The following is a 15,905-nucleotide window of genomic DNA, read 5'->3' on the forward strand; positions in this document are numbered from 1 at the left end:
AATCGATTGAGAAAAACGCGTTTAAAACACATATTTGATTTTTGGATACTATTGATACATGTCAGAGATTAATCGCCAAATAACTAGCCAAGGATGACACAACAGATCCTGTAAAAATCTCAAATTCACACTAAAAGTTATTTTGCAGTTATTGTACGCTAATACTATGTAAGGCGTTCTCTGACATTAGAAAGAATGCGAGAAAATTTGAGGAGACCACGTCTTCTTGTTTTTATATGTGAATGTGAATACGGGAATATAAATGTATATTTTTAAATAAATTTGTATTTTTGAATTACAAGTTTTTTTTGACTCGTGAAATTAATACAAAATCACAAAGACCAAGAAAGAAGGGGAAAAAAAAAATTAAAATAAGAAAGTACATTTATATATGAAACAACAACATTCAGTTTTTATAATAGCGATAACATTCACAAATCAACGACGGCCTGTCAATAGCTTAAAACTATGTTATCTACACTAACATAACTCAAAATACAAACTAAATACACAGTCACACTAAGCACCGAAAATCACAAGCAAAAAATTCCATTCTCATATCTGTAATTTCACTATTTTCAGATTTAACGTTCCGTTGAGAACACATAAACGAAACACTGAAGGACACCTGTTAACAAGCAACCTTACATGTACGATATTAAAACAGCAATTTAATTCTCAGACGTTAATTTCAGAACACACTTGAATAAACGTTGGTTAGATAATAAAAAGGCATGCTTAACTATGGAGTTAAATGCTTCTTTAAGTGCTTACACAATACAATTTGTATTAATATAGTTAGCACCTCCCCCCGCCTTTAACGTTACAGTTACAAATAATAAACGAATATTAAGTAGCAAGTTTGTCTAGTGGGTAGGAGCTGCAAATTTTAACAATGTCATCTTAAAAGTTGGGGTTTAGAACGCGGCACGATGATTATATATAGATAAATGGAGTTACTGTCTGCGTGCCATTATTAACTTTTTGAGGCACACTATTTTAAAGAAGACAAAAATCCTAATTGCGCACAATGTTTTTACTGTAAAAAAATAAAATAAAATAGTCATTTTGATTGTGTAACATAAGACAGTACTCAAAATAAGGGGAAAAAATGTTTCAATAAGTCCTTTTTTTACTAGGTGGACATGCATAATCCTACCATTCACAGCTTCAAAATTAGTACAAGACTTTAAACGGCATGTTTTCTTTATTATGAAACAATTTATTCACTCACAATATGTACTGTTATGAACAGCATATATCGTTTTGAATGACAAAAATTCACTGCATAACACAATGCGCCAACCTTAATCAAGGCAGCGCACACAACTTAGATGCATTTTAATTTGTATAATTTTTTTCCCTTATTTACGCATTTAATCACAGCCGCATTGCTTTGAAAACTGATTGAAAAATTTTTAATAAATATTTAACTCTATGACTATGAGTAACTTCAGCATTTTTAACCCATATGCTTCAAAAAGTGAAGCCCATAAAACATTACAATCATTTAGGCAGACAAATTTCTTATTTTATGTTATTCGAATTCCAAATACTTTTACCACCACAGAATAAGTCCAGACGAACTCCCCTGAAACGTATCAAAACGTAGTAAAAATACATAACAACAATTTTATTAGTTTAAGTTGTTGAGTTGGCTATCCAAAATACATCTCTAAATTTTCATCCGAATATTTTATTAGATAAAAGAGAAGACGTAGGTTTACAGTTGAAATATTTTTCGCGTTTAATTGAAAAATTTACTAATCTGAGAGGAAATGTTAAAGAAAAAAAAATTAAATTTAAAAAAGACATCTAAAATGAATAGCTGAACGTTAGGACCAGAATAAACGTTTTCTTAAAAGCACAAATTTGAAATATTTTTCATTTTTAAAAATTTGAACGAACATTTCTGAATTATATTCAAATACGAATGACTTAAAAAGGAATACCTGCAGAATTTTATTGTAAAATTTTTCTTAAATGAAAAAAAAAAAAAAAAAAAAAAAAAAAAAAAAACACCCAAGGCCATTGAAAAATGCCCTTTACTATTTTATAAATCAGAATTCGCGCGTTGAAAAATAATTCTATTCTCTAAATAGTGTTATCCCATTTCAGATGGTATCATAAAAATAGGTTTAAAAAATTAGGTAAAAATTAAATTATTTTTTCTGTTTCAAAGAATTTATTTTTAGTAAATGTATTAAAAACCAGCAATACTTTAATTATTTCTTTGGCAATGCGTTCTTATGATTAATTCTTATTTCTGCAGATTTAATTCTTAGAAGACGTATTAAAATCAACAATTATTTTAATTATTTCCTTAGTTGTTTAAAGTTTCTTTACATTTCATTTTCTAAAAGAATTACCAAGGTTCCTCAGATAAGAATAAGTTTCATGCGAGTAAGAAGTCTAGTTTAAGAAACAATAGCATTTTGAAAATCTAAGTGTCTGCAGCCTAGTTTAGAAATAAGAATTCACTTGAGAAGAATACCATAGATTACAAAATATATTTTCTCTTTCTCTCCCCCCCCCTCTTTTTTGCCACAGTTTAAGTTAAACAATGAAAATCTACTGTCCAATAAATTTTGGGAAAATCATAACAGTAGATACTACCAATTTGATGATAAAGAACTGTGGGAAAAAAAGCCAGCCAAATTCTTCGATTTTTTTTTTTTAAGAAGGAAGGGAGATGGTTTGAGTTTAGTTGTATTAACATTCAATTTTCTAGCAATATTAAAGTTGTTACTAAATTATTATTTGACCGTGTCTTGGAACTGCGGTAAAATTCCGAGGACCACGCCTGTCATCTACATGCTGGGCCAAATGTACAACTATGGCAACCCTTTCCAAACTTTCGCACTATGGCAGTAGAGAACGTTTAGTCCACGAATTCAGATTTAACATGTACAAAACCAATATGCAACGGATCAGTAATGGAATCGGATTTCGAACCTGGAGGCCTCGAGCCCCGAAGTCGAGATCTTAACATTAGACCACTGGGATACTTAATTTTTCATCTTTTTTTCGCATTAATTAATAGAAACCTGTTTAAGTCGTTGCCAGTTAAATCGAAATAAAACTGATTATTAAGTAATCTGACAAGACTTTGTTAATAATGGCAATAATGGCACTTTGTTAATAATTGTTAATAATGGCACTTAACAATTATTACTGCAAAGAGAAATCGCTACAAAAATTCTTTATACGTGTTTACATAACAGAAATTTCAAGCAAATATTTCTATTCGTCAGCTTTTCTACAATAAAAAGATATCTGAAAAATACTCCATTCGTTTAATTTATTTGGTTTATTATATTATTTTTTTAGCCTTTTCCCTTCAAAATAAAAATAAAAACACCGAATTGGGCAAAATTCGATTTAGATACTCAATACACAGTTTAGATACATCATTTGAAGCATATAAAATAATTATCATGTTTTTAAGAAAAAAATAGCAAATTATATTGCCATTTTCGATTTTGCATTTTTGTTTTTCGAACAATCTTGTTTACAGGAATCTAAATTTTCTAAATTAATTGCGTTAGCAATGAAAAACAAACAGTACCAGTTAGAACTTTTACAGTCAACAGGTTATTTGAGAAAATGATTGTCAAATTTAATTAAATTGATAAATTTTATAAACATTTTAATTTGATTCCCGATAACATTTTAATTTCTAATATGCTTTTATTATTTTCAGGTTGAGTGAATTTATCTTCATTTGTTTCTAAATATTTTTAATATTTTCCGCTTACAGTTTTTTCTTTCTCTGTGTGTTTATTGTTTATTTTGTGTCATACATTTTGTAAATGGACTTTTTCTTGTAGTAAACAATTAAAAAAATAAACAAATATTTAGGAAAACAATATGAAAAGAATCTTATATTTTGTACCTAACAAAGAGATATGCCTATTTTAAACTGTGAACTCATAAATAAATTTATCGTACTGCTATCGCTTTTAATTTTTATATTTTGATGCTGAGATAAGTAAGTGCATTCAAAAGGGAATCAATTCACGCTATATTATTGCCACGAGGCTATGAAGACCCCAACCGAGGGAAATTCACCAGATTTTCTCCACATTTTCATATCACACTAGCTGCAGGACGTTTCACTCCCATATTTAACCTCAACTAAGCCTATGAACATAACAGATCAAGAATGAAATTGGTTTTAAACATATGACATGAGATCAAGAAATCAAAACAGCACAAATCCTTTCATTACTTAAAGCCGATATTTTTTTTAAACGAAAATATGTATAATAAGCAGATGTTACTTACCGCACCATTAGAAATTTCAGTATCCAAAAATTTCTGCTCAAAAAGCTCAAATGTACACAATCTAGCTTTTTTTTTCCCCGCAAAGATAGAATGTATTGGTAGCATAATTTACAATTCAAATGACAAGATAGCTCTGCAGTTGTCTGAACGAAGCATTTCACCAGACAAGGCAAGAAGTAAAGTGACGATTTGTAAGTAGTCCCATATATCATTCTTAAATGAAAACTTCAGCTGTCAAGGTCTAAGAAGCCACAAATAATTCGGTAACTTATGCTCTATTAGATCAGCAGAAAAGAACAAATGCAGCGAAAAATATCCCTCATTTGACAAGTAAGCTTTTAAATAGAGGATTCCTGGGGGGGATATATTTTCCCCCTCCTTTCTGCGAAAAAAATAAAAAAATCTTTTGTTTGTGAATTATTCGTTTTAATTCTGAATTGTTGGTTAAATTATTGGCCCTGTTTATTTCAACTGTATGAAGCATTATGAATATAAGCGATTTCATTTTTTTAATGGCGGTCCACAAGTAGTATAATGTTTGTAAATGGCTCTGAAAATCAATAAGACTTTTCAAATTTTCTTTAAACAATTTCTACCATCCTAAAATTCAAATCGGAGAGATTATATGCTGTATATGTTTAACTACAACAATTCTGTTTGCCTGTCTCTAAATACCATAATTCAGAAACGTTTCAAGCCAGGCAGATGAAATTTGGTACGTGGTTTCAACACCAAATTTGCAGATATCTGTCAAATTTTGTTAAATCCATAACAGGAAGTCTGTATGTCCAGCTGTCTAAACACGAGTGCGATAATTTCAAGACGTAAAGCGTAGACAAATAGAATTTGTTACCCAGTTTTGCATTATTTTGCATCTACATTACATTTAAAATGTTGATTCATATCAAATTTTGAACTAAATCTACCAAAGGATTGACCACCTATCAGTCGGTGCTTTCTATGCACGTCAACATAATAGCTCGAAACGCAATGACTTAAAAAATAAATGAAATTTGGAATGTGATCTTGGGATAATAATTGCAGCCTATTTTGTTTCCAATCGGTCAGAGAGAAAAAGGCACTTAAAATACAAACTCGATTTTCTGACATTTGTGTATGAGCCGAATGACAACGATTGAGACTGGAAAAAGAAAACTCCTCTCTAATAGATTTTTTTTTTTCAATAGGATACAGTTAATATTTTATTTACCATACTACAAAGCATACTCATGTGCGCTCATCTCAAAAATATCCACACTATTTCACTTTACATTCTCCATGGGAAAAACAAAACAAAACTTGACAGTTTTACATTGATAACCACTAAACAAAATATCTAATAAGCCAATTTTTATTTCATATGAAAACTCATAACCACTAGATATATCATCAAGAGTCATCTGTTCTTTCCGCCTCCATTTTTGAGATACTGGCGCTCCAAGCTCAATAACTGGACCGATTAATTTCATGACTTTGCAAGCATAGTTAGCCGATAAGAATACTCTATCCTTATTATTCAATCATAATTTTAAAAAGTCATTTTTTTTTGTTGTGATAAGATTTATTTCATCAAAACTGAACGCCATGATTACATTAATGTCATTAAAGCGGTCGCCTAAGTCGATCAGTATTACTAATAAAATTAATTTTGTCACGTTAGTCAACTTTGATGAGCTACATCTTATCACAACAAAGTAACTATTATTTTAAAAGATATTTCTACATAATGACAGAGCAGTCTGATTAGTTAGCTATGTTTCAAAAAGGTAAAAATAACTGATGATTAAAATAGGCGAAATCGACTGATTGTTGAAGCTGAGAGTTCGAAAATGGAGGTGGAGGGAGTAGACAAATCTATAGGTCATGAGCATCCATATGAAACTAAAAGTTTTGAAATTGGTTCAGCGGTTATGGCTGGAGAACTTTGTCAGGGTTTCCTTCCACAAAGAGCCTTCAGTGAAGTTATGGTTTTTCCAAAGAAATGGGGGGGGGGGGGGGTGTGCAAGAAAAAGGCCAAACCACCATTCTAGGTATCACGAACAATCGGATAGCGAAATGGGATCAGCGACCGGGTTAACACTTTGTAGTCAGAAATATAATTCGATGTATAATTATTCACTTAATACATGAACTTATTTATTACACCAAAAAATAAATACAAGCAACTGCTTTGAGTTTCCTTGAAAAATTAATTTATATCGTATTAACATTCTGTAGGTATTTTCAACAATTAAAATGCTTTTTAAAAAATTTTAAATCATGCACTTTCTTGAATGGTGGCTGAGAGAAAACATTCGACTGCAAATAGTTAACTGACAGGTTCACTGGTTTTCCTTATTATTTTAAATATAAAGATAAAAAGCGAGTAAAAGTTTTCTACTACTTTTTTGCGTATTATTCTAAAACCAAATTAAAAGACGAGAAATCATAAAACCAGGTAGTAATAAAAACTGAAACATGTAAAAGAAGGAAAATGACTTTCAACTGCGTCAACAGAAAGGAATAACAATTCCTTATTATGAAACATTGGGAAAATACTACAGGAATTAGCAGGTTATTTTTAGACAAGCTCTAATGATAAGCGGCATGATAAAAGTAAATGATAAGAATAAATTATTCAGCATTTTTGCAAAGATAAAGCAACATTCTGCATCTTTATAAACTGAAACCAGAGGTTACCGATTGTGCTGCCAGCACGTGTATGCTGACGCCATTTTCGTAGAATCTACAACGAATATTCGAAATTTTTGAAACATCCTTTTTACTATTTATTTTTATCAGATTTATTTAATTTTTGCTTTACTACTGAAAGCAAAAGATTATTTTTCTTTTGTCATATGCAAATTAAAGAGATGGCATATTTTAAGTAACAATTTGTATCCTACTGAAGAAACTGTTTAAAGACAATACTGATTGCATTTACATTTTGTTTTGTTTTTTACTTTCTCGTATACGTAGTAAAGAGAAAGTATAGTAATAATCAAACACGAGATTTTCACAAATCTACATGTTTTAGACAACTCCGAGTTCGAAAAACACATTTTTAGAAAAATGCCCAGCTGTTTGTCTGTGACAAAGATAATTCAAAAACGTTTTGAGCTAGATGGTTGAAATTTGGTATATAGTCTTTACATCGAATTTGCAGATTTCAGTCAAATTTTGAACACGATATGTTCAGAGTTAACATGATAATTACAGAATGAAGAGAGCAAGATAGATCTAAATTCATTATACACATTTAACATTTATAGTACAGAAGCCTGACAAAATTTGAATCAAATTCAAGCAAGGGTTGATTGTCTGGCGTTCTGTAGTTTCAAAAACATGTAAACACAATAACACACATTCAAAAACGCAGTGACTTAAATATATCAAATTTGGTATGGGATACTGGGTACAGTTGGTATGGGTGACTGCAAGTACAGTTTTGTGTCAAATTTTAGTTTCAATCGGTTGTGAAAAACGTGTCTAAAATACAAGTTTGATTTTTGGATGCTATTAAAGCATGCCAGGGGCTAGTCGCCAAATAATTCGCCAAGGATGGCAAGATAAATTCAGTCAAAATGTTGAGTTCACGCCAAAAGTTAGTATTTCGTAATTATTGTACGCCAATGCCATGTAAGGCAAGACAAGTTTATTCGGAAGTATGCAAGAAAGTTTTGGGGAAGATCACTCCTGCTAAAGTGAGTGTGTTTTATGACGCAAGAGTCATATTTGATTATGCTATGTCACACACGTGTTTGCTAAAGGAAGTAAAATAAAAAAAAAAAAAAACACAAAGCAACAAATTAGATCTAACTAGAGAATAAACCTTAGAAGTTTTCTAAGGTCAAATCTATAAATATAGGTGAATATTTATTTTTATATCCTTTATACAAAGCTACGGTTTTCACTCATCTTGATGAAATTTCAAATACCTTTTCCTTCACGAAAAGATTGCTGTCAATTTTTCATTTTGTAACATTCTGAAATTCATGGCTGATATTCTGTAGACGCGTGAAGAGGAACAAAATCAATGTTGGGTGTTAAAACAATACCATTAGAAAATTATTTCGAGGCATCAAGTTCGTCAATATATGCTGTAATCTTTCTAAATTCCCTGCTGAATATGGAATAATCATCTTTTAGGATTATTCACAGCGTGCAGCAATATTTCGGACAAGAAAATTTTCCTTCATAATATCCTGCATAATTGAATGAATTCCCTGTTAAATTTCTTGCTAAATTAATTGGGGCACTCCTGCATCCGTTTCATGATGTAATTATGACAGTAATCAGATAATATGAAATTTGCATTTCAGGGCTTTTAACCCCTCAACTACAAAGGGCTTTTAGCACCTTAATTGAATTATTTTATTTACTATTCAATTAAATGTTTGCTTTGAGAAATTATTGCCAAATTGATTCAACTAATAGACCATAGAGCACTAAGGAGCGTTAATGGATAACTGGACATTTGTAGAATTATTACATTTAGGAATAATTTAATTTTAAGTAATAAGTTTAAAAACGCATCATTCCATGTCCTACTTAAAGGGTTAGTTAAATTATCAAATTATGAAGAATCCTATTATATTAAATAAGTGATGCTCTATATTTTGGTAGGTGCCTATTTTTCATGTTCTGGTGTTTTCGAGAAAAAAGCTGTTAACTACCGTGATTTGTCACTACATACGCTGCAATCAGAGCTTGTTGTTGATGCTTAGTAGTTTTTCTTTTAGAACTCCTAATGTAAATTTCAACAACGAATTTTGTGAAATTTTCAATACAGAAATACTCGACTAGCTATACATTTTTTGAAAATGCACACATTTCTTGGATTCTAATTCAATCCCTTTACCATAGCTGTAAGTATGTTGTGTATAAAAATAATTGGAATCTATGAAATAGAATTTTTTGTAGAGTATTTTACTTTTTGTTGAAATTTTTTTTTTTAACTAAATTGACACATTTTACAGAATCTCAATTGGCACAGAATTTCCAGATCAATATTTTTCATTATTTGAATAACACTGATCCAGAAAATGAACTGAAATAGCTTTTCAGTACATAATTTTTCATTTTTTTTTTTTTTTTTTTTTTTTTTCAAATTTCAATAGTTTTTCAAAAATTTGTCTCCATAGAAAGAAAGATATCTGAAGTTTAAGAAAAAAATGTTTTCTGAATGTTGACATTCAATTTAAACAAAATTTTTCACACGAGCGCTTCAAATTGAATCAATAACATTAGTTATAAAAAGCATAAAATCCCAATGTCAAAATGCTTCAAGTGCTTTGAGTATTAAAATGTATCTTCTTTTCAATGACAGAAGAAAGCGGAGAAGAATATGTTTACTGCTTGAATTGCCATCAAGCTGTCACATAATGACAGTTCGTTAGCTTTCAATCTGATGAATGCTCCTCATTTTCTGAAGCTGATTGAGTCATACTACTTGATGTCAGTTCATTAGATCACGGATGATTAGTTGATGTGATTGAATCTTTAAAAACAGTTTTTTTTTTCTTGAACTTTTTGCACTCAGACACAATTTTAAATGACGTGTTTTGACGTTAAATATACAGAGTCTCTGTACTACTTGAGGCTAAATGTCAAACTATTTAAGATGGGGATGTACTTTCAATTTAAAAAAAAATGGTCTAAATGACACACAGAAATATATTTCATGTTGTTTAATTAGATAAATATACTGCTGAAAAAATTACAACATTAATATTTAGACAATTCCTCGATATTAATAGCCATATTTATTTAAATAATCTTGAAGCACTAATATTTTAACAAAAAACGTTTTTCGCAATTTAGTGTGTTTATTTTTACAATTACAGAATTTTATTATATCATAATATTATCGTGTAACATATAGTATCAGTTCATTTCGATTGAAAAATATTTGAGTTTCTTTGCAAACATCGCATCTAAATAGTGATTTTAAAACATTACGCAGTCAAAGGGTTAAAGTGAGCATCCAATATATATACTTTCCGAGAAGGATTCAGCGAATGCTTACACACAATTATTTTTCCGATTACAAAGAATTAAATACTTGTCATTACTTATTATCTAAATGGACGGCGAAGAGAAAGTATTAAGTACTCCAAGTTGATTTTTAAAAAATCTTAATTTCATAAAAGAAAAAAAAAAAAACTTTATAGAGACTTTTTGTTTTTAGTCACTTTTGAAATGTGCTGTTATTACTAATCCCAGATGTTCAAGTAAAGCTGAGTCATCTCTATGATTGCTAAAATTTTCAAACAGTCAATTAATAAAAGGTGCTTTAAAACGTCATTTTTGGTAAAGCCCAAACAATCAATAATGTGAAGAGTGCCTGGTCAGCTTTGTATCAACGGCATTTCGAACCCTCCCCCCATCTGGAAAATAAGGGCATTAATGTGTCTACTATTAAATAGTGGCAAAGTCGTCTGCCTAAATGAATATTTTTTCCCTCCAAATTTTGGGTAGGTATGGTAATTATTAGAAAATTCTCCATGCAATTTTAATTATTAAAACTTTGATATAACTATTTAAGTATAACTTATATAAAATACTTAAGTTTAATTTTTCTTAAAAAAAAGGGCACATTATTGGCAAATATCAAATATGTACAAAATATGTGCAAACATAATTATGACAATCCCAGAATGCAAAAGTATACTCTAAAAATTCAAGATTTGCTGTTGTAAAAATATGTTTAAATACAAGACAGTCAAACTGCATTCTAATTCATCCATTAATTCCTTAAGGGAAATCAAGATCAGGATTATGTAGATTTCAGATTTAAAGATTTGGGTAAAAATATAACCTGTTTGCTTAATTTTTAGTGTTTCTCTGCTAGAATAAAGAATGAGACATGCAACAACGAAAAAAACCTAACTTTAATTTAAATTTAATATTTTCTGAGTAATGATACTCTGATCACTACATTTAAATGTCCAGAAAATAAGTAATCACTAAAAAAAAAAGAAAAGAAAAAAAAAAAGGAGGGGAGGGGGCGAACTTGCGAAGAAATTCCTATAGACGTTTCAATAACAATATTTATATTCCTATCATCTGAGGCTAGACACTGACAATCAACGTTTAATCCTTTTTTAGTCAATAATGCTGCTACTTTAAGAGTTTTTTACCCTCTTGGTTGGTCCGTCAACTCAAGGCGAAACACTAACCAGCAAAGAAAGGGGACGCAATTATTGCGTAACCGTCTGCAAAGTTTCATGTTACATGTACGCATGTCAGAGGCAGGCGACCGAATAAAATCTTCAGATTTCCGACAGACTGATGCAAGAGAGGAGAAAAGTGACAAAATTAAATAAAAATTAAGAAGAATCGGCTTGGTGTTCGGCGCGACAGAAAAGCCCCTCAAAGCTTGTAAAAACAGAAAAGCATGCGCTCGGCGGGAAAAACACAAATCAGGCGAACAGCGGATTTGTCACCGTTGCGGCAGCCCTTGAGATATCTTGGCGACGGGATTTGGCGAGAGTCCCGGGGAATATCGATCTCGCGATGTTTTTCTCAGCCGGTGTTCGAAGGTCAGTGGCAAACTGCCAGGCGGCAGGGGCGCAGCCTTTTCAAAAGGGGTCCAGGATAAAACCCCTGCTGCGAAAAATAGAAAAAGCTAGGAAGGTTCTCTTCTTTAACGATTTAAAAATTACTTTTTTTAAAAAAATTTCGTATCAATTTGAAAAAAAAAAAAAAAAAAAAAATGTTGGCGATCTACAATGGATGAAAAGTTCATAAACTCACCCCCACGTACACACCTTTTCCTTCACAGTATGAAATACATATTTATGCATCCTCTTTACTTAATAACATTTTATCAGTATGCATTTAATGCAAAAACTGATGCAGACGTAAGCATTTTAAACTAAACTGCAAATCTGAATAAAGGATAATAGTTAATGAAATAATTAGTAACTTAAAGACAGAAAAATCGATTTTAGTGAATTGTAAGCTTAGACTAAGCATGTTTGGCCGAAAGTTAGATTTTATGAAAATTCTGCACAAGATTTAGTTTCAGATCAAGTCATAATCCCCTATTATATTCTAACAATTCTCTTCAGATGCATAAAATTTGTCATTTGAAATTAACAGAAGCAGAAAAAAGTTGTACTAAAGAAGTGTATTAAACTGTTTATAAATAGAAAAAAAAAAGAAGTGTAAATAATTTACACATGCAAAATTCATTAATAACTATATCTGGAGAGTAAAATCTCTACACTTAAATGCGAGCAAATATTTATTTTATTGCTTACTGTTAATGCATTCAATATTTTTATAATTAGCATTGATAAATTTAAAGAAATTAACAAAATTCAACAACAAAAAAGATATTGCAATAGCATAGATCAAATTAAAGTTTTTGTATAAGAACAATCTGATAGCAATGCAAGGAATATTTTATATAGCTACAAATATAATGAAGATAAATGATTAAAATTCAGCTAATATTTATAAAATCATTATTACTTAGGAAACTATTTTTTATCAAGTGGATAATTTACTAGTTCAAAGAAATCTATGGGATTCAGTAACAGGGAAATTCTATTCTTTGTGATGAATATAATTAAAAATATTTCCCTCATCATGGCAAGTATTATAATAATGCATTTTTTAAAAGAAACATCTTTGGAAAAGTGGTATAAAAAAAAACCCAGCAAACAAATCAACCAAACGGTTTACTTTTTACGTATAGGCAACGCAGATGCTTTATCAACAGAATTTTTCCCTTTGTTAATTTAACCACTAAACAAACAAAATTTCATCCCCCCTATTGAACAAATATTTATACTCTCCAATTATTCAACAATTTTATTTAATCATTCAATATATAATGGTAGATTTATTACTAATGAGCATAAATATAAAGAGTAATTACAAGGATTGTCAAATAAGACAACAGAATTTATAATTTCTTTAAAAGAGAGGAAACAGTTTCCCATTTCTCAATTAAAACTGACAGTTTCAGAAGACGCTTGAGAGGTTATTTAAGCTGAAGAAATCTACAAATTTAGAGAGCCAAAGGCATAGCACTTAATACAATTCGACAAAAAAAAAAAAAAAAAAAAAGTGGGGGAGAGAACAAGCTACCATTGGTAATCAATCATATTATTGAATTGCATAGCCTATATATTTTTTTTTTTTGCTGACAGATGCATTTAACCAAGTTATGCAGGGAAAGTGACTTTACAAAATAATACATTCATATAAGGATTATGATATCAGGCAGTAAGAAATCATATAAAAAGTATTAGTAAACAAAGAAACAAAATTAAATTAAAAATTGAAGAACTTCCCTAATTGGCCAAATTTCCAACTACTGATTTTTTTAAAATTAGTTATATATAAATTTAAAACTTTGCTCATGATTTTGATAACCACTAAATAGAAAATTCACATTGAGAGTTTTTATTATAAAACTTAGCTTTAAAAAGTTCTGAGCTTTATCAAAAACAACATTAGAAAATAAAGAACCCAGAGGAAAATTAATCTATATAATTTATATTAATATTTAGATAGAGTTTTCATGCTTGAGGTATGAGCAAAAATCCATATAATTCATCAATAGCAAGCAAAAAAAAAGAAGTCCTTTGAAAAAGAAGACGGGAAGAGGGGAAGAACAGTAATTTTACTGCATTATTATTGTCATCAAACTTACATGTAAATAATGCATAGAACTCTACAGTGACTTTAATCCTTTAGCATATGCAATTGTTTTTAGCACAAAATTAAAATATATAGTACCATTTTGATCTCGCATTGTTATGCAATTATTCCTTCTTCTATAATCATTATTACAATAAAAAATTATATAAATATATGAATAAATTTCTTGTGCAAATAAATTATATTTCACATATACATATAATTTTATGAAAATGGATTACCAATATTCATCACTATTTGCATAAAATTATCTTGGCATTTGTTATTTCCATTTCCCCCAATGAAAGTTATAATGCAAGGTGAATCTGTAAAATTAGTCCATGTGTGGAACATATCTGATCCCTCCTCAATGATATTAAAGAAAACCATTTCTTTTCCCTTTATATCGTCTGTTCTAATTTCCTTTTTCTAATCATCCCAGAAGTTGCAGAAAATAACTACAAGCTTTCAGAAATTTTAGAATTTTTTTTTAACTACACAATTGCAAAAAGACACACCCCCCACACACATTTGTACTTGCAAATTATGCCATTATAAAATGTTTTTCCCTGTCAATTATTCTGGATTTTGATATTTTATATTATTAGTATTTCACTATTATTTATTATTTGCTACCAAATTTATTAAGAAATAAGTAGCAAGATAGGATAGGAAGCCCAATTATTTCATTTAATTCAATAAAATAAAGCATTAATATCTTAATGTTCATTATAATATTATTCTATTGTTGTAATAGGATGAAAAGTAAACACAAAAATTCAAATATAAGGCAATTCAAAATGTTTGCTTTTTATATTATTGCTGCTACACCAAAATATCATAAATTAAAAACCATATGCAACAAAATGTATAAAATGTTGATACAATTAGGAGGAACTATTAATAATACATGCAATTTTGTGACAATGTACAACAACTGAATATCACAGTTTTCATAAATTTGATATAAATATATCAGCGATGAGTTACAAACTTGATGGAAAGACTAATTAAAAATGTAACTACATTAGAAAATGAAAGGGGAAATATTAATAATTTCTCAAATATTTTTATTGTTCAGCCTAGTGTTAAAAAAGATTAGAATATTGTAAGTGCAAATTAGTTCACAAAAAACAGAAAACTAATAATTTTTACTAAATAATTGGAAATTTTCTAAATAGTGTATATGGAAACTAACTAAAAAGCCTTTGCCTTTAAGAATCACAAAATCATGCCATTTTTAAAAAAATCTAAATATAAAAAAGAAAAACAAATGCACAGATACATATCAATAAAATTTCATTTAAAAACCACATAAAATTTAGATTTTTGTGCCTTTCTTTTCCACTATTGTTTTAACTAAAAACATTTTAACAGAAAATTAGCAATAGAAAACATATATTCATGCAGAATACTAAAACTAAATAAAGTACTTTACAGTTAAATTGCTTTCTGTTGCATTAAATTTTAATATTCAAAATAATTTGTTTATATAATTTTAATTATATAATTAGTTGATAAGAAATTATTTTATAATGCATCAGTAATTGAAAGAATGCTTATGCAAAACTTTAGATTTCACTATTTCCACTTGTCATTAGGTAAAAACATTTTATATTTAAATATCCTACAGATAAATTTAATTTCTGTGAAAAGCATTGAATGTCATTTCACTTATAAAACGCAGAAAATATAAATTATACTTACATGATAAATTGAACCTCACTTCATAAAAACTAAAAAAGGAAAATTACTAAACCGAGAGAATGAACAATACAGACTATGACTTATTGCTGCAAAAATTTTTAACTTATAACTTGCAATGTGTTTATGTGTACGAAAGTGGATAGAGAGAATCCTGGATTATGTATTGCAATAAAGCGTGCTTTGCCAATGCTGGATACATCTGTGCAGGTTTGACTTTCAGTGTCAACAAAGTTAAAGTTGAAGTACATAGTCTAATTTGCTATTGTATTAAAAAA

General features: G+C 29.4%; 1 protein-coding gene across 1 annotated transcript in view; it reads right to left on the reverse strand.

The window, feature by feature from the left end:
* Positions 1-15,778, reverse strand: part of LOC129989059 (protein dispatched homolog 1-like) — a 57,982-nt gene extending 42,204 nt beyond the window's left edge. The window contains exon 1 of the mRNA XM_056097376.1: positions 15,631-15,778. The gene's annotated coding sequence lies outside the window, so the exon portion shown is untranslated. The remainder of the gene's footprint in view (positions 1-15,630) is intronic.
* Positions 15,779-15,905: the final 127 nt, after the last annotated feature.

Source organism: Argiope bruennichi, chromosome 10 (assembly GCF_947563725.1).
Source record: "Argiope bruennichi chromosome 10, qqArgBrue1.1, whole genome shotgun sequence".
Classification (NCBI taxonomy): domain Eukaryota; kingdom Metazoa; phylum Arthropoda; class Arachnida; order Araneae; family Araneidae; genus Argiope; species Argiope bruennichi.